We start from the raw sequence: 15418 nt of genomic DNA on the forward strand, positions 1-15418 counted from the left end.
TGCTGGAATTTGGAGTCTTCACCCAAATCACCTCTATTTCCTACAAGTCTCCCCCAGACAGGACAGGGATGAAATTACTCTGAACCTCACTTATCACCTCACCATCCTATGCATCCAGCATATTATTCCTTGTAACTTCTGGCAGCTACAATGAGATCCTACCACCAACTGTGTCTACCTCTTCCCACCTTCTAAAAAGATCATTCTCTCCATAAATTCCTCAAACTTTTTCCACTGGTGCACCTCCATTCTTGCCTCCCTTTATTTGATACTTCATCTACTTCTCTTATCTGGTTCCATCATCTATGGCGCCTTGCCACTTCCACAAATTACAGCTTCTGTGGCTTCTCCCCTCCCCATCTGTCTATCACCACCCCCACCCCCACTGTCCCTTCCCTCCACCTTTTTCAACTGCATATCTCCCCGCTACCTTTCTGTCCAGATAAAACATCTCAAACAGAAATATCAGCGATCCATTTCCCTCCAAAGGTGCTGCCGGACTGCTGAGTTTCTCCAGTTTAAGTTTCACATCTGGGACGATTCATCAGAGTGGAGAAAGAAAGAAACAAGTAAGTTTAGGTTACAGAGAGGATGGGGATAGGGAATTTCTCTGACAGAGTGAAAAAATGTAGCTGCTTATCTCCATTTTATAATATGTTGCTCAAGTCAGTGTAATGTTGCAAGGTCCTGCCCACTGGGACTTGCCTAATAAGGCAGACAAACCAATGAAAGAAATAGGGATAAAGGGATAGAAGGCAAAAGTGGCCAGCCCTGGTACAACCAAGAAGAGCAGGTTGTCTAATGTCAGCATGTTGCAGGTGGCAAGGTATTCAGAAGTACACTGCAGGTTTGCTCTCCAGTCTTCAGTGTGTGCATCCCCGTGACCACGTGGATTTCTGGTTTCCTCCCACATCTCAACGTATGCTGCTGGATAATTGATTATTGTAAATTACTCCTAAGGTAAGTGTCAATAGAACTAAGGGGGAGGTGATGGGCATGTGTGGCAGAATGTGTTATAGGAACAGAGCAGGGGAAGGAAGAAGAATGGAACTGACGTGATAGGTTTGCCGGCAGTTATAATTGACTTGATGCACTGAATGACCTCGATCTATGCCAATAATAAGTAATTTATGTTTTATTCAACTACTGACAACAGAAGTCTCAGCAAAATGGGTCAACTATTAGCTGCTTCTGTTGATTCATGATATTGCTGCTGAGTTATTGCAGACTAAAGGGCACACAATGAAAAGTAAACACGCCGTCATGTTCTTATCTAAGTGACTGATAGCTGCATCTGACACAAAGCCAAGCAACAATCTCCAAAAGTTACAAAGCAAAATGCTATAATGTCACCGGGTCACAAACAGATACATGCCAATCATCTGCACTGACCATGAGACACCCACTTTCATACTATCCTACCCTCATTCAGTTTATTCTCCCTAAATTCTCATCAATTCACTCTGAATTTTACCTCTCTTTGACACACTGGGGGTGACTGAAAGTGGCCCATCAACCAACTAACCTACAGAACTTTGGGATCATGCATGTGAGAATGCAAACTCCACACAGACAGTACCAAAGGTCATAGTCAAACCACAGTCTCTGCAACTGTGCACACCTGTCCTTTCTATGGAAAAGAGAGTACAGTCCATGTTTCGGGCCGAGACCCTTCAGCAGGACTGGAGAAAATAGATGAGGAGCAGATTTAAAAAAGGCGGGGGGAGGGGAGAGATAAACGTAAGGTGATAGGTGAAACCTGAAGGGGGAGGGACGAAGTTAAGAGCTGGGAAGTTGATTGGTGAAAGAGATACAGGGCTGGAGAAGGGGGAATCTAATAGAAACATAGAAACATAGAAAATAGGTGCAGGAGTAGGCCATTCGGCCCTTCGAGCCTGCACCGCCATTCAGTATGATCATGGCTGATCATCCAACTCAGAACCCTGTACCAGCCTTCCCTCCATACCCCCTGATCCCTTTAGCCACAAGGGCCATAACTAACTCCCTTGATCCCTTTAGCCACAAGGGCCATATCTAATAGGAGAGGACAGAAGGCCATGGAAGAAAGAAAAGTGGGGAGGAGCACCAGAGGGGGGCAATGGGCAGGCAAGGAGATAAGGTGAGAGAGGGAAAGGGGAATGGGGAATGGTGAAGAAGAGGGGCGTGCGGGGCACTGCCGGAAGTTCAAGAAATCGATGTTCATGCTATCAGGTTGGAGGATACCCAAACGGAATATAAGGTGTTGTTCCTCCAACCTGAATGTGGCCTCATCGCGACAGTAGAAGAGACCATGGAGTGACATATCGGAATGGGAATGGGAAGTGGAATTAAAATGGGTGGCCACTGGGACATCCACTTCTCTGTCGGACGGAGCGTAGGTACTCAGTGAAGCGGTCTTCCAATCTATGTTGGGTCTCACTGATATATAGGAGGCCACACCAGGAGCACCAGACACAGTAGATGACCCCAACAGACTCACAGGTGAAGAGTCACCTCATCTGGAAGGACTGTTTAGGACCCTGAATGGTAGTGAGGGAGGAGGTGTAGGGACAGGTGTGGCACTTGAATCTCTTGCAAGGAGAAGTGCCAGGAGAGGAGATCAGTGGAGAGGGACGAATGGACAAGGGAGCCGCATAGAGAGTAATCCCTACGGAAAGCAGAAAGTGTGGGGGGAGGGAAAGATGTGCTTGGTGGTGGGATCCCATTGGAGATGCATTTGATGCATTTGAACTCAGCTCATCCGAGGGAACAATCCGTGCCACGGATTATCTAGATAGATTTTCAAAGCTTCTATTGAATTCAAGGCAGCAATTATATTAGTATATCTTGGAATTAAGCTCATCTGAGCATCTGAAACACACCAGCTTACGTCATGTGAGCCGGTGCTTGATTAAAGTATCCCGGAGTCCCTGCAAGAGGTACATTAAACGTGAAACTGAAGCATGTGAGAAGCATCTCAAATCTTGCTGCTCTTGCCACAGCACAACATATCTCAGAGCAACTCCTACATTGTTGACATGCAGTAGAAATTCTGATTCTGGAAATAAACAGAAGAGCTTGGTGCTCTTCCGATGGAGTAAATTAATGGATGGATGTTGCTCAGGAATTTCCAAGCCAACGATTCCTTGTCAATTTACCATCCTGACATATTTGGACTAGGTGCACGGGACTGTTAGTCCATAATCTGCAACTATTATACCTGCAGACCTCCAGTTGTTCCATTAATATAGACTGCAATGCCAGTGAGGGCAATACAAGAATAGCATAGATTGTCTACTGGTGAAGCCTGAAGTGGCATAACAAGCTACAAACCACTCCAAAATATTAATGGCAGACGCTATACTAATTTCATCTTGGTGCACCGAGTAGTATCTGATTTAATAAATGTCAAAACATTATACAAATAATATGAAATAATTTCGCCAGGATGTCTAGTTCTCATCCACTTTGATCCTATGTATCACCAAGTGTGAGAGCTGATACACGACAAATGTGCTCACCTATGGATGCTTACCTCTGTGACTGTTTGAGCAGCGCGCAATAGCAGCACAAATCACAGTGTATACATATCACACTAGGTCTAGCCTGAGCTTGTGTTCCTCCTCCTCTCGGCTTGGTTTGATGACCATGTTCTAGCATGCCCGCTGAGATTAATTCACTGAAACTTCAGAAGAGAGAGCCAATGTATTTTAAAGTGATATTACTACCACTTTTTTTTCTTGCAATAATCTTATGCCTAGGGGCTGTGTATTAGGCAAACAGGAATAATACAATGAAGCAGATAACCTTTGCTGATCATAAATTACCGTTACCTTTTATTTTATACAATTCATTTGATCAAGTGCTGGGAAATGACTTGTGCACTTCAGAATGATGCTGTCCTTTCAAATATGAAAGCAACAATTTATAGTTTCCTCTACCTGACCAAATATTCAGTTTCTTCTTTTCCATTTAGAAGAATCAAGAGATAAAGAGTTAGTGCAGGAATACAGCATTGAGATGAAAGAGCAGCCATCATTTTATGGAAAGGTTGACATGGCACAAGAGTATGATTGGCCAACTCCAGTTTCCATTACTTATATGATGTGTTTGATTACTGTAGTTGTGCATCTGAACAAGCTGCCGTCAAACAAAACAAGCATGATAATGCAACTGTTGACATGCTTATATCAGGACAGTCTGACAACATGATTGATTCTGATTTTAAGATGGTGCTTCTGAATCTCAGTGATTTCTAGCTGGTGGCTATTGAAACAAAATAAAACAATAAAACACTTTGTTAGTCACTCTTTTTCTGGTAAGTGATCAATGCCAGTGATAGCCTGTAACTTCCCTTTGGGCTTGGAGGCAATTCAATGTGGCAGAACTGAGAAGAGGCAACGGGCCTGTCACTGAGTGCAAGGTTGACTCCAGATTCGATTGATTTCGGTTCCGAGCTGAATCAGAAAGGTCGGATACAGGCCGAGTCGAGATGGCAGGGTCCAGGCCCCAGAGTGTATCGAAGCAACTGAACCCGATGTTTGGACGATGATTGAAAAGGTCAAGTTGTCGGCGCCCAAGACAGAGGACTGGCCGGTTCAGATTGCTGCTCTGCTCTGCGCTGAACTAAGGGTCTGTGGACTGATTTCAGTTCAGAACGTTATTTACTGGCATTTATTCTTACATGATTTGGTTTTTTTTTTCTCTCTGCACATTGTGTGTACACCAGTCTTCCATTTTTTAATGTGTTCTTTTTGGGTTCCTAGTTTCCTGGCTGCCTATTCGGAGATGAATCTCAAGGTTGTATAATGTATACATAATTTGATAACAAGATGTACTTTGAACTTGAACTTTGATTCTTTCAGTTTGTCTGAAACAGTGCTGCCTCAACTAGTTCCATCTGATCCCCTCTCTGATACTATTGAATCCCTCCACAGGACAACCTGATATAGTCAACCCTTCCTTACAGCCACAGCTACTCTGGATACAATCCTACCACACACCACCACATCTGCATATCTGAATTCCCAAGAAACAAAGGAAATACTGCATCAAATGAAGAAACAAAACCGTTAGTGCAGAAATTTCAACATGACTATTCAAGATGGAAAAAAAATTACTTCACGTACTTTTGTTTGCTGCATTACCCTGGTAATACTGACCATGTCAAACTGAGATGAATGATAATCTCCAGCTGTTTGTCCTCCAAATCTGAGAGGGATGACCTCTCTTTGAATAGATATTTAGAGCAGAGAAAAAGTCCTTGTGGATTCATCAGAAAGCCTTATGACTTGAGCAAGGTTATGTCCTGGAAGCAATGACACTTGCCAAGCTTAATACAAATGTTCTGATCCCAAGAAAAAAATATAGTTCCATCCAGGAGTAGAAGTGCATCTTTGAGTTCAAGTTGGGCTAAACCAAAGGAAAGGTCTTTCTTTAGTTTAATAATTGAATACCCATAGAATCTTTACACATGGAAAATTCTGAGCTTCACCAACATTAAATTTAGAATATATCTCCCATTTTAAAATAAGAGCATCATTATGCTATTTCTTTTTAACATTTAGTGAGCTTTGTGGATACTTTTTAAATGATGTATGTTATTTTTTATTGAGTGGAGCAAAAATGACTGTAAGGCTGATAATTATATTGTCCTGCTATCATTTCATTTGACATACCCTGGCCAATTATAATTCACAACTCAGGTACAAATGGAAAAAAAAACAATTTAGACCAATTTCTCCCAATTTAAGAGAAGATTGAATGAGTCTCCTTCTGATTTAGATGTCTCAATGAGTGTAACATCAGAGGTACAACCATAGCCTTCAGCACCTATTGACTACCAATACGAAGGGTGATTGATATGTTCGTGGTCTAAGGTAGAAGAAGTCAATTTTAGAAAACCTAGCACATTTATTTTTCAACATAGTCCCCTCCTACATTTACACACACAGTCCAGCGGTCGTGGAGCTTCTGGATCTTGGACCTCCAGAAAGTGTCCACAGGTCGGTGATTGATAAGTTCATGGCCTAAGGTAGAAGGAGATGAGTTATATAGCTCCCGTTAAATGCACATGCACGTCAACTCTTTGAGTGACTGTGCAGAAATTTTGAAGTTAATAACTCATCTCCTTCTACCTTAGGCTGCGAACTTATCAATCACCCCTGATGAGTTATTAACTCCAAACTTTCTGCATAATCACTCAAAGAGTTGACCTGCATGTGCATGTAACGAGAGCTGTATAACTCATCTGCTTCTACCTTAGGCCATGAACTTATCAATCACCCATCTGTGGACACTTTCTGGAGGTCCAAGATCCAGATACTCCACGACTGCTGGACTAAGTGTGTACATGTAGGAGGGGACTATGTTGAAAAATAAATGTGTTAGGTTTTCTAAAATTGACTCCTTCTACCTTAGGCCACAAACTTATCAAACACTTGTACTTCCTTAGGATCTCACTAGAAAGCAATCTCGACTGTCCAGTCGTAAACCTTTGCCACGTCAACAGGAAAGCAATAAATGCACAAGCAAAGCCAGTCATTTATATTTGCATGGTTATTTTAATGCAGATGCAACAAAATGTTCCAATCTGTTTCGCAGCAACAATGCTGGTCAACAGAGACGATGGTGGGAATAGGACTTTGGAGTACAGCTTAGAGGACAATAGTTATGGAGAACAGAACAAAGGCCAGGCAAGTCCATAATTGTTAAAAAAAAAAGTAAGGGGTTGGATAAAGAGGCAGATTGAGACTGTTTGGTTTAGGGCAGATACTTAGCTCAAAGCTCGCCTCCAGGTCAAATATGAACCTTAAATCAGACTTCAGGTGGTGATTGGGTAGATAGGTGGAGTTGGGGGTTTGGGAAATAAAGCTTTAGTTTTGCTTTGTTGCTGGGTGATGTGCTGAAGGGAGCCTGGAGTCTGGCATTCAGATGGCAGAGGGAAACAAACAGTGACTGCTCTCTTTAATAGGAGCTTCCTGGAAGAACAGCCCTTCAGTCGGCCTATACTTTGTGCTCAAATAGAATAGGCACTTGAAGTACTCTTAATCAGCGATGCCTCAAAAAGGTGGCATCCATCATTAAGGACCCCCACCACCTAGGACGTGCCCTCTTCTCATTGTTACCAGTAGGAAGGAGGTATATATAGAGGCCCGAAGGCGATTCAGGAACAGCTTCTTCTCCTCTGCCATCCCATTTCTGAATGGCCTTGGAACCCTTGAATGCTCCCTCGATGTTCTTTTCTTTCTGTTTTCGCACTACTTATTTAACTATTTAATATACATGTTGTTGTTGTTCAATCATTAAGTCGAGTCCGACTCTTCGTAACCTCACAGACCATAGAGTCCATAGGGTTTTCATGGCAAGATGTGGAGGTAGATTGCCAGGCCTTTCTTCCGCGCAGATACTGCGGTAGGGACCTGGCTGGGTTTGAACTCAGGACTGTCTGCCTTGAAGTCCAGCGATGATGCCGCTACACCACACCACCCCCCCCCCCAGCCCTACATATTCATATGTATACATACTTACTGTAAATCACAGGTTTTTTTCTATATTTGTCATGTATTGCAGCTGCAAAGTTAACAAATTTCATGACATAATGCCAGTGATATTAAACCTGGTTCTGACTCAGTACTTCCGTCTAAACCGGACGATTGAAGTATTTCAGTCAGCACTGCAGTACAGCTGGTAGCACTGCAGCTTCCGTAACCTGGGTTCAATCCTGATTTTTTGGTGCTGTTTGTGTGAAGTGTTCACATTCTCCCCATAACTGGATGGGATTCCTCTGGAACATCTCCCACATCCCCAAAAGGGGCATTGCTAGGTCAATTGGCCACTGTGTGTTCCCCCTAGTGTAGAGTTGAGTAGTTGAGTCTGGGGGAACTCATGAGAATGTGGAGAAAACAACAGAGTATTGACGTACTGTAAATCAATGCTTGCCGGTCAGTGTAGAGTCTGTAGGCCAAAGGGTCTGCTTTTGCATCTCTGTGACTTTATTGCTAAGCATATTACATACGTACAATGAACAGTAGTTTACTTTCTCCTCTTCCCTATAGACTGGCCCCTTCACTGCCCTGCTGCTGATGTGATTTGCAACCTATGCATAACCACAGTGAAGAAAGTGAAGCAACACCTTCCCCTAGACACCAATAAACCATGGCCTTTGGCAGTAGGGAAGCTTACCTCACAGCTACAACCGGACACCCAGTAAATTAATTCTGTGCTTCCTGTCCGGCATGGACACCCTATGACCGTCTTGGTGCAGGGATCAAAAGTAACTGCAAGCAACTATGAGGAATCATACAGGAGTAAGATTCCTGGGGGGGGGGAAGGGTCACAACAACACCTCAATGTCAGCAAGACTAAGGAATTGATAACGGACTTCAGGGAGGGGAGCACATGAGAGCACAATCAGTTCTCATTGCTTCCCTCCTCCATCAGATCACTGAATGATCTGTGTACATTTCTGTTTCCTTGCTTTTTAAGATTGCACATGTGAATGATAATATGATCTACCTCATTATTCCACTTTTGCATATTTATTTATTTTTGTAATTTATAGCAATTTTATGTCTTTGCACTGTACTGCGGCCACAAAACGACAAATTTCAGGTAATCTAGGACAGTGATAATAAACCTGATTCTAATTCCGATATGAAAATATGTGGTATTTTTAGCGTGTTCTAATATATCTGAGTTACTCAAAGTTTAAAGCAAATTTACTATCAAACCATGCATATATCACCAAATACTACCCTGAGATTTAATTTCTTGCAGGCATTCACAGCAGAACAAAGAAGTACAACAGAATCGATTAATAAAAGCTACACACGAAGGCTGATAAGCAACCAATGGGTGCAAAAGTAGACAAACTGAGCAAATACAAAGAGAAAAAAATACTAATAAATAAGTAATACTGCGAACACCAGTTGTAGAGTCCTTGAAAGTGAGTGCATCGTTGTGTTCAATGATCAGTGTTGAGGTGAGTGAAGGTGTCCATACTGGTTCAGGAGCCTGATGGTTGAAGGGTAGTAACTGTTTACCCCTTAACCATCATAACCGTGCAATGATGGTGTTTTTCCTTAGAAATGGGAAGAGGTGCACAATGCCATGGTTCCACACAGGATATAGTTCTGTTTCCTTGCTGTTCAATATTGCACATGGGAAAATGATAAGGAATAAGTTAAAAGCAAATTACATTTATGTAGCAATTTTTTTAAAGAAATCTGTAGACATTGGGAATTCAAAAAGGAAATAGATAATGCCAGAAATATTCAATCATTTAAGCAGCATTGGTGGAAAGAGAAAAAGTTCAGATTTCAGGTTGAAGGGTCCTTTTACAACTTTAAGATGCCTTCTGCATTTATGTAGCATCTTTCATGAGTACAAGGGACTGCCTTCTGCGATTACTGACAAGCAGTCATTGACAGGTTCCAGTAAATGCTTCAGTCAATTTGCAAGTTGCAAGATTCAAGAAGATGCAGTATGATCATGAAATTGGTGCAGATGGGTGCTCGATCATTGACCTGGAGTCGAACTGAGGGGCCTATTTCCATGTTCTGTTGGTCATTAATAATGACCTGATAAGCTGACTCCATGCACAGATGTTGTGGGATATATATATATATATATATATATATATATATAGAGAGAGAGAGAGAGAGAGAGAGAGTCCAGGACACTGCAATAATCCCCCAAAGTAGAGTAATGGGATATGTAGCATCCACCTGTGAGGAAAGGCAGTCTTCTTTAGTTCAATTGGCACTTTCAACACTGTGACATTCCCTCAGTAGTCCAGTTATCCTACAGTATATGCTCAGGTTTCTGGAGTGAGGTTTGAACCCATGAATTACTGTCTCTCAAGGTAAATTGACTGCAATTCAGCTGTAGTTGACACACAGCTGGTTTGGATGCTTGTCAGAGAGTGGAGGACTAATTTTGTTACAAATCCACCAGTAACCTTTTCAAGCCACATCATTCATTTCTGAAGCATAATCAGTTAATGCAGCTTTGTCAGCATTTCTGGATATTTTTGTTACAGACTGCTCTCCTCGATGTGAAAAATAATATCAACTATGTTCAAAGAGTCAGAGTACTCTTAACTCTGACTGCAGGGGAATGGAATGTCCTTCTCAGGGACTAAAGGTGAAGAAGGTCACACCATAGATTTGTGCAAAGTCCAAGATACAACATACAAAGCAAAGTGGTTATCTGCAAGGTTTCTGTATCACATTTTGTAAAAGAAAACATAAGTAACATTAATATTGTCAACAATCATACTAAAAATAAACTTATGGATTGAGTGATATTGCTTGTTGAGCTGCACTGATTTTTGGAGGGTACTTTGGTCGAGTTTTTCCGCATCTGTTTCTAGCCCCATATTTTTAAAAATATTTTTTGAAAGGTGAGCATAAAAAAGGATAGAAGAATTCCTTAGCCTGAGGAAAGCACTTGCCAAGTAAAGGGACACAGCAAAGGTGGAGAGAGGCAAGACCAAAAGAAAACATGCAACGATTTCTTATTCGTTAGACTATTTCATACTGATACAAATAAGTATTTAACTCTTCCAGGGGCACAGCAGCAGCAGCCAGGCCAGTGGCAATGTGGCCAGCTGTAAGGCTGAGCAGGGTAAAGTCAAAAGGAGTGATAGTGATAGAAGACATGATGGGAGGATGGAGATTCTGTGACCACTAAAGAGACAACAGGGTTCTGTGTTTCCTTCCAGCTGCTGGGGTCCAGGATGTCTCTGAGTGGCTGCAGAAGATTTTTGGAGTGTGAGCAGCCAGGGGTTGTGGTGCATATTGGCACCAATGACACAGATGAGTAAATGAGCATAGAGAGATAGGGAAGAGGCTCAGGAGCAGCACCACCAAGGTAGTAATCTCTGGATGACTCTCGGTACCACATGCTAGTCAGGGCAGGGATAGGATGGTGGTGCAATTGAATGAGTAGCTGAGGAAGTGGCCCAGGGGGCAGAGATTCAGATAGTCATAGTCATAGTCATAGTCATACTTTATTGATCCGGGGGGAAACTGGTTTTCATTGCAGTTGCACCATAAATAATAAATAGTAATAGAACCATAAATAGTTAAATAGTAATATATAAGTTATGCCAGTAAATTTGAAATAAGATCTCTGGATACTTGAGATATCTTCTAGGGAAGGTATGACCTGTATAAAAAGGATGTGTTACATCTGAACCCGAGGGGGCCAATATCCTTATGGGAAGGTTTGCTGAGCTGTTGTGGAAAGTTTAAAGTAATTCTGCTGGGGGATGGGAACCTGAGTGATAGGGCTGAGGATGGGGCAGTTGGTATACAAGTCAAAGCATTGTACAGTGAGGAAGGACAGGCAGATGATCGGGCAAAATTGCAGTCAGTGTAACATGCAGACAAAGTCAAAAAGGGTGATGAAAAGTAGATAATCTTGCAGTGCATTTAGAGATTAGCAGGTATGATGTTGTGGGCTTCAACGAGTCATGGCTGAAAGAAGATCGCAGTTGAGAGCTTAGCATCCAATGATACACTTTGTATCGAAAGGGTGGGCAGGTAGGCAGAGGGGGTGAGTTGGCTCTGTTGGTAAAAATTAAATCAAATCCTTAGAGAGAGGTGACATAGGATCAGAAGATGTAGAATCCTTGGGGTAGAGTTAAGAACCTGCAAAGGTAAAAATACCCTGATGGGAGTTATATATAGAACAATAACCAGGATGTGACAAATAAATTACAACAGGAGATAGAAAAGGTATGTAAAAAGGTATTGTTGCATTAGTCACGGGAGATTTCAATATGTAGGTAGCTTAGGAAAATCAGATTGGCACTGGATCTGAAGGGAGGGAATTTGTAGAATGCCTACAAGATGACTTTTTAGAACAGCTTGTGGCTGAGCTCACGAGGGGAAAAGCAATTCTGGATTGGGTGTTGTGCAATGAACCAGATTTGATTAAGGAGCTTAAGTTAAAGGAACCCTTCAGGTGGAGTGATCATAATTTGAGAGAATTCATCCCACAGTCTAAGAGGGAGAAGATAAAGTGAGATGTATCAGTAATACAGTGGAGTAAAGGGAATTACAGAGGCGTGAGAGAGGAGTTGGCCAAAGTTGATTGGAAGGGGACACCAGCAGGGATGACAGCAGAACAACAATAACTTGTATTTCTGGGGACAATTCAAAATGTGCAGGATAGAATTGTCCCAAAGATGACTTATTCTAAAGGAAGGATGAGGCAACTGTGGCTGACAATGGAAGTCAAAGTGGCATTAAAGCAAAACGGAGAGCATATAATATAGCAAAAATTAGTGGGAAGTTAGAGGATTGGGAAGATTTAAAACCAACAGAAGGCAACTAAAAAGCCATAAGAAGAGTTTACTGCTGGGTTCCTCTTGCTTTTCTTGCATGCGGCTTGGATTTCCAGCATCTGCAGATTTTCTCATGTTTATAACACAAAATTGTCTATAATTTAGCACTGCTTGGAAAGTAACATTGATTCTATCAGGAGAAATCAGCAGGAGATGTCTCCCTGAGATTGGGAATTTCTAACAGGCAACATTAGCTCAGAAGGAAATTGTTTCTGGCCCATGCTAGGGACGAAGTCCATCACTTCTCAGCAGAAAAAATGGCTCTGAGCAGCAGCTGACATTCTACTTTATTCAAAATCTTCACCACAATATCATAAAGCTGCATTTCAAATGCACTCTTAATATTTTAGGACTAAATCCAATTAAAATTAATTCCAAATGATGAACTTTAAGACTAGTGTTGAATCCAGTCAACCCAAGAAAGGATACTGCACTGAGATTCTAATGCCATTCTCTGTGAGGAGCTGTGATCCTGAAAATTTTCTGTGAGTAATGGACATAATTGTCACACACTCAGCTATGTGAATCATAAACCAGGACTGGGGTCAATTTTCTCTGAGGAAACTCCACGAGGGAGTAGCCAACCACAAATGATAATCTATTTACTATTACACTTAGAATACAGCTGCAAAATGACCACTTGGAAGACTACTTCCCCTTTGCTCCTTGCAATTGTGATTTTGGCCATTAAAACATGGGTAGAAAAATATGCTTTAATCTTGGTGTGAATTGCCATGGGAAGAAATTACCTTTGTTGGTGCAAAATGTGACCTGTACCATCAACCCTGCCTGATATTCAGGCATTTCTTTCTTGGTGAACAAAGAGAAGTTGTCCATTTAGTGCCATCTTTTTGACTTGGTGATTTTAATCAATTAACTCATCAATCTGCATGTAGAACTGGCACAGCTCAAATGCCATCTATAAATTTGCCGACAACACCACTATTGTTGGCAGAATTCCAGATGGTGATGAAGAAGGCATAAGGAAGCCAGATTGATCAGCTGGTTGAGTGGTGCCGCAGCAATAACCTTACATTCAAGGTCAGTAAGACCAAGGAATTGATAGTAAGATGAGGACACACATACCAGTCCTCATCAAAGGATCTGTAGTGGAAAGAGCTTCAAGTTCCAAGGTATCAATATCTCTGAGGATATATTCTGGGTCCAACATATTAATACTGTATTTCATCCAGAGTTTGGGGCGAATTGGTATGTCAGCAAGGCCACTTGCAAATTTCTACAGATGTACCATGGAGAGCATTCGAACTGGTTGCATCACCATCTGGTATAGAGAGGCCACTACACGGGATTGAAAGCTGCAGAAAGTTGTAAACTCCTCAACATCTAGGCCACCTTCAAAAGTTGATGCCTCAAAAAGGCAGCATCCATCATTAAAGACCCACGTCACCCATGACATATCCTCTTCTCATTGCTACCATCAATGAGGATGTACAGAAGCCTGAAGACACAAAGTCAGCATTTCACGAATAGCTTCTTCCCTTTTGCCATCAGACATCTGAATTGACAATGAACCATGAACACTTCCTCAGTATATTTTCCTCTCTTTTTACACTACTTATTGAACTTATTTTTATTACATATATACTTTTTTATTGCAATTTACAGTTTTTATTATTATATATTGCATTCTACTGCTGCTGCAAAACAAAAAATTTCACAACATATGCTGGTGATATTAAACCTGATTCTGATTTTGAACCTGAAGAATGACTGAACATTTGAAGGAGAAGAAATGTTAGGCCTGGTGTTTTTAAGAGTCAGGTCATGTAAGTACAGAACAAACTACTGAACAGTTGTTAATGCCAATGTAGATCTCCCCCAGCTCTTCAGTCCACCCAGAGCCCAGAGTAAGATCCAGCACCTTCAGCACAATGATTAACAAAGTGTGGTGGGAACCTGGTCTCTGTTTCTCTTAAATTTGTCTAGTGATTGACAGTGTGGACAGTGTGGCCCCCACTTCCAAATGGCATAGATTGTGTTAATGAGGTGGCAGGCTGCTACCCTGTTCTTAACTGACAACCTCCTGATTTATTTTGATCCGGGAGCCTGGAAAACATAGGGTAGCAGTCTATCTTCATCACCCTGCTCTCCAGGGACTCTCCTTGAGACGACAAATTGGTGAAATAAAGATATAAACTACTTTTTTTATATTTAAAATCATTCTCCTCTCCGCCCTGTCTCTTTCCCTCCCTATCTCCACTTGCCCCTTCATTCCTGAAAGAGCCGAGCTGAGCCCTCCTTCCCTGTACAGATTGAAGGATAATTACAGGAAATAAATGCTTCAAAACAGAAGCCATGAAAACCTGTGCATTCATTTCACAGGACAGGAGAGGATCTATTTGCCTTAAGAAATCTTTCATTGTAATCAAGAACCCCGTTTACACAGATCATTCTCATCTTTCTCCCCCCTTCCATCAGGCAGAAGATAGAAAATCTTGAGAAGATGCACCACCAGGTTCAAGGACAGCTCCTAACCTACTGTTATAGGATACTTGAATAGACCTTGAACGATAAAGAAGAACTTTTGATCTCACCATCTATTTCATTTTGGCCCTGCACCTTAATTACCTACTGCACTGTACTTTCACTGTAACTGTGAACTATATTCTGCATTGTTTTTGTTTTCCTTTAGAACTATCTCGATGTACTTAGGTAGGGAATAATCTGTATGAATGGGTTGCAAACGAAGCTTATCACTGTATCTTGGTACATGTGACAACAATAAACCAATTTCCAATTAATTTAAAATTTTAGTCAGAAAAACACCTTAGTATGGCATTACAGCAGTATCAGACTGTCAGCCTTTGACATGACTGCTATCTGTGGCTTTCCTCCTACCATAGGATGCCATTCGGCCCATCAAGTCAATTTCAGCTCTCAGTTAATTCACTTCGATTCCATTGTTTCTGTCACTGTAATCTTTTCTTTCTCATTTTGCCCCAGGTCTCCTGTCACCCACCTACACAAGCAGTAATTTACCACAGCTGATTAACCCAGCCATTAATTCAAAGTCAAAGCTAAGTTTATTGTCACATGCACAAGTATGTGTGTGTACAGGTGCAA

General features: G+C 41.7%; 1 protein-coding gene and 1 long non-coding RNA gene across 4 annotated transcripts in view; one reads left to right on the plus strand and one right to left on the minus strand.

Annotated features, from left to right (window-relative positions):
- LOC140205086 (potassium voltage-gated channel subfamily KQT member 1) overlaps window positions 1-15418 on the minus strand; it is an 851833-nt gene that overhangs the window by 194285 nt on the left and 642130 nt on the right. The gene's annotated exons all lie outside the window — the stretch shown is intronic.
- LOC140205087 (uncharacterized) lies at window positions 752-10071 on the plus strand. Its single transcript, XR_011887751.1, has 3 exons — window positions 752-960; window positions 8758-8962; window positions 10022-10071. It is a non-coding gene; the product is annotated as an uncharacterized lncRNA (long non-coding RNA).

Source organism: Mobula birostris, chromosome 11, assembly GCF_030028105.1.
Source record: "Mobula birostris isolate sMobBir1 chromosome 11, sMobBir1.hap1, whole genome shotgun sequence".
NCBI classification, from domain to species: domain Eukaryota; kingdom Metazoa; phylum Chordata; class Chondrichthyes; order Myliobatiformes; family Myliobatidae; genus Mobula; species Mobula birostris.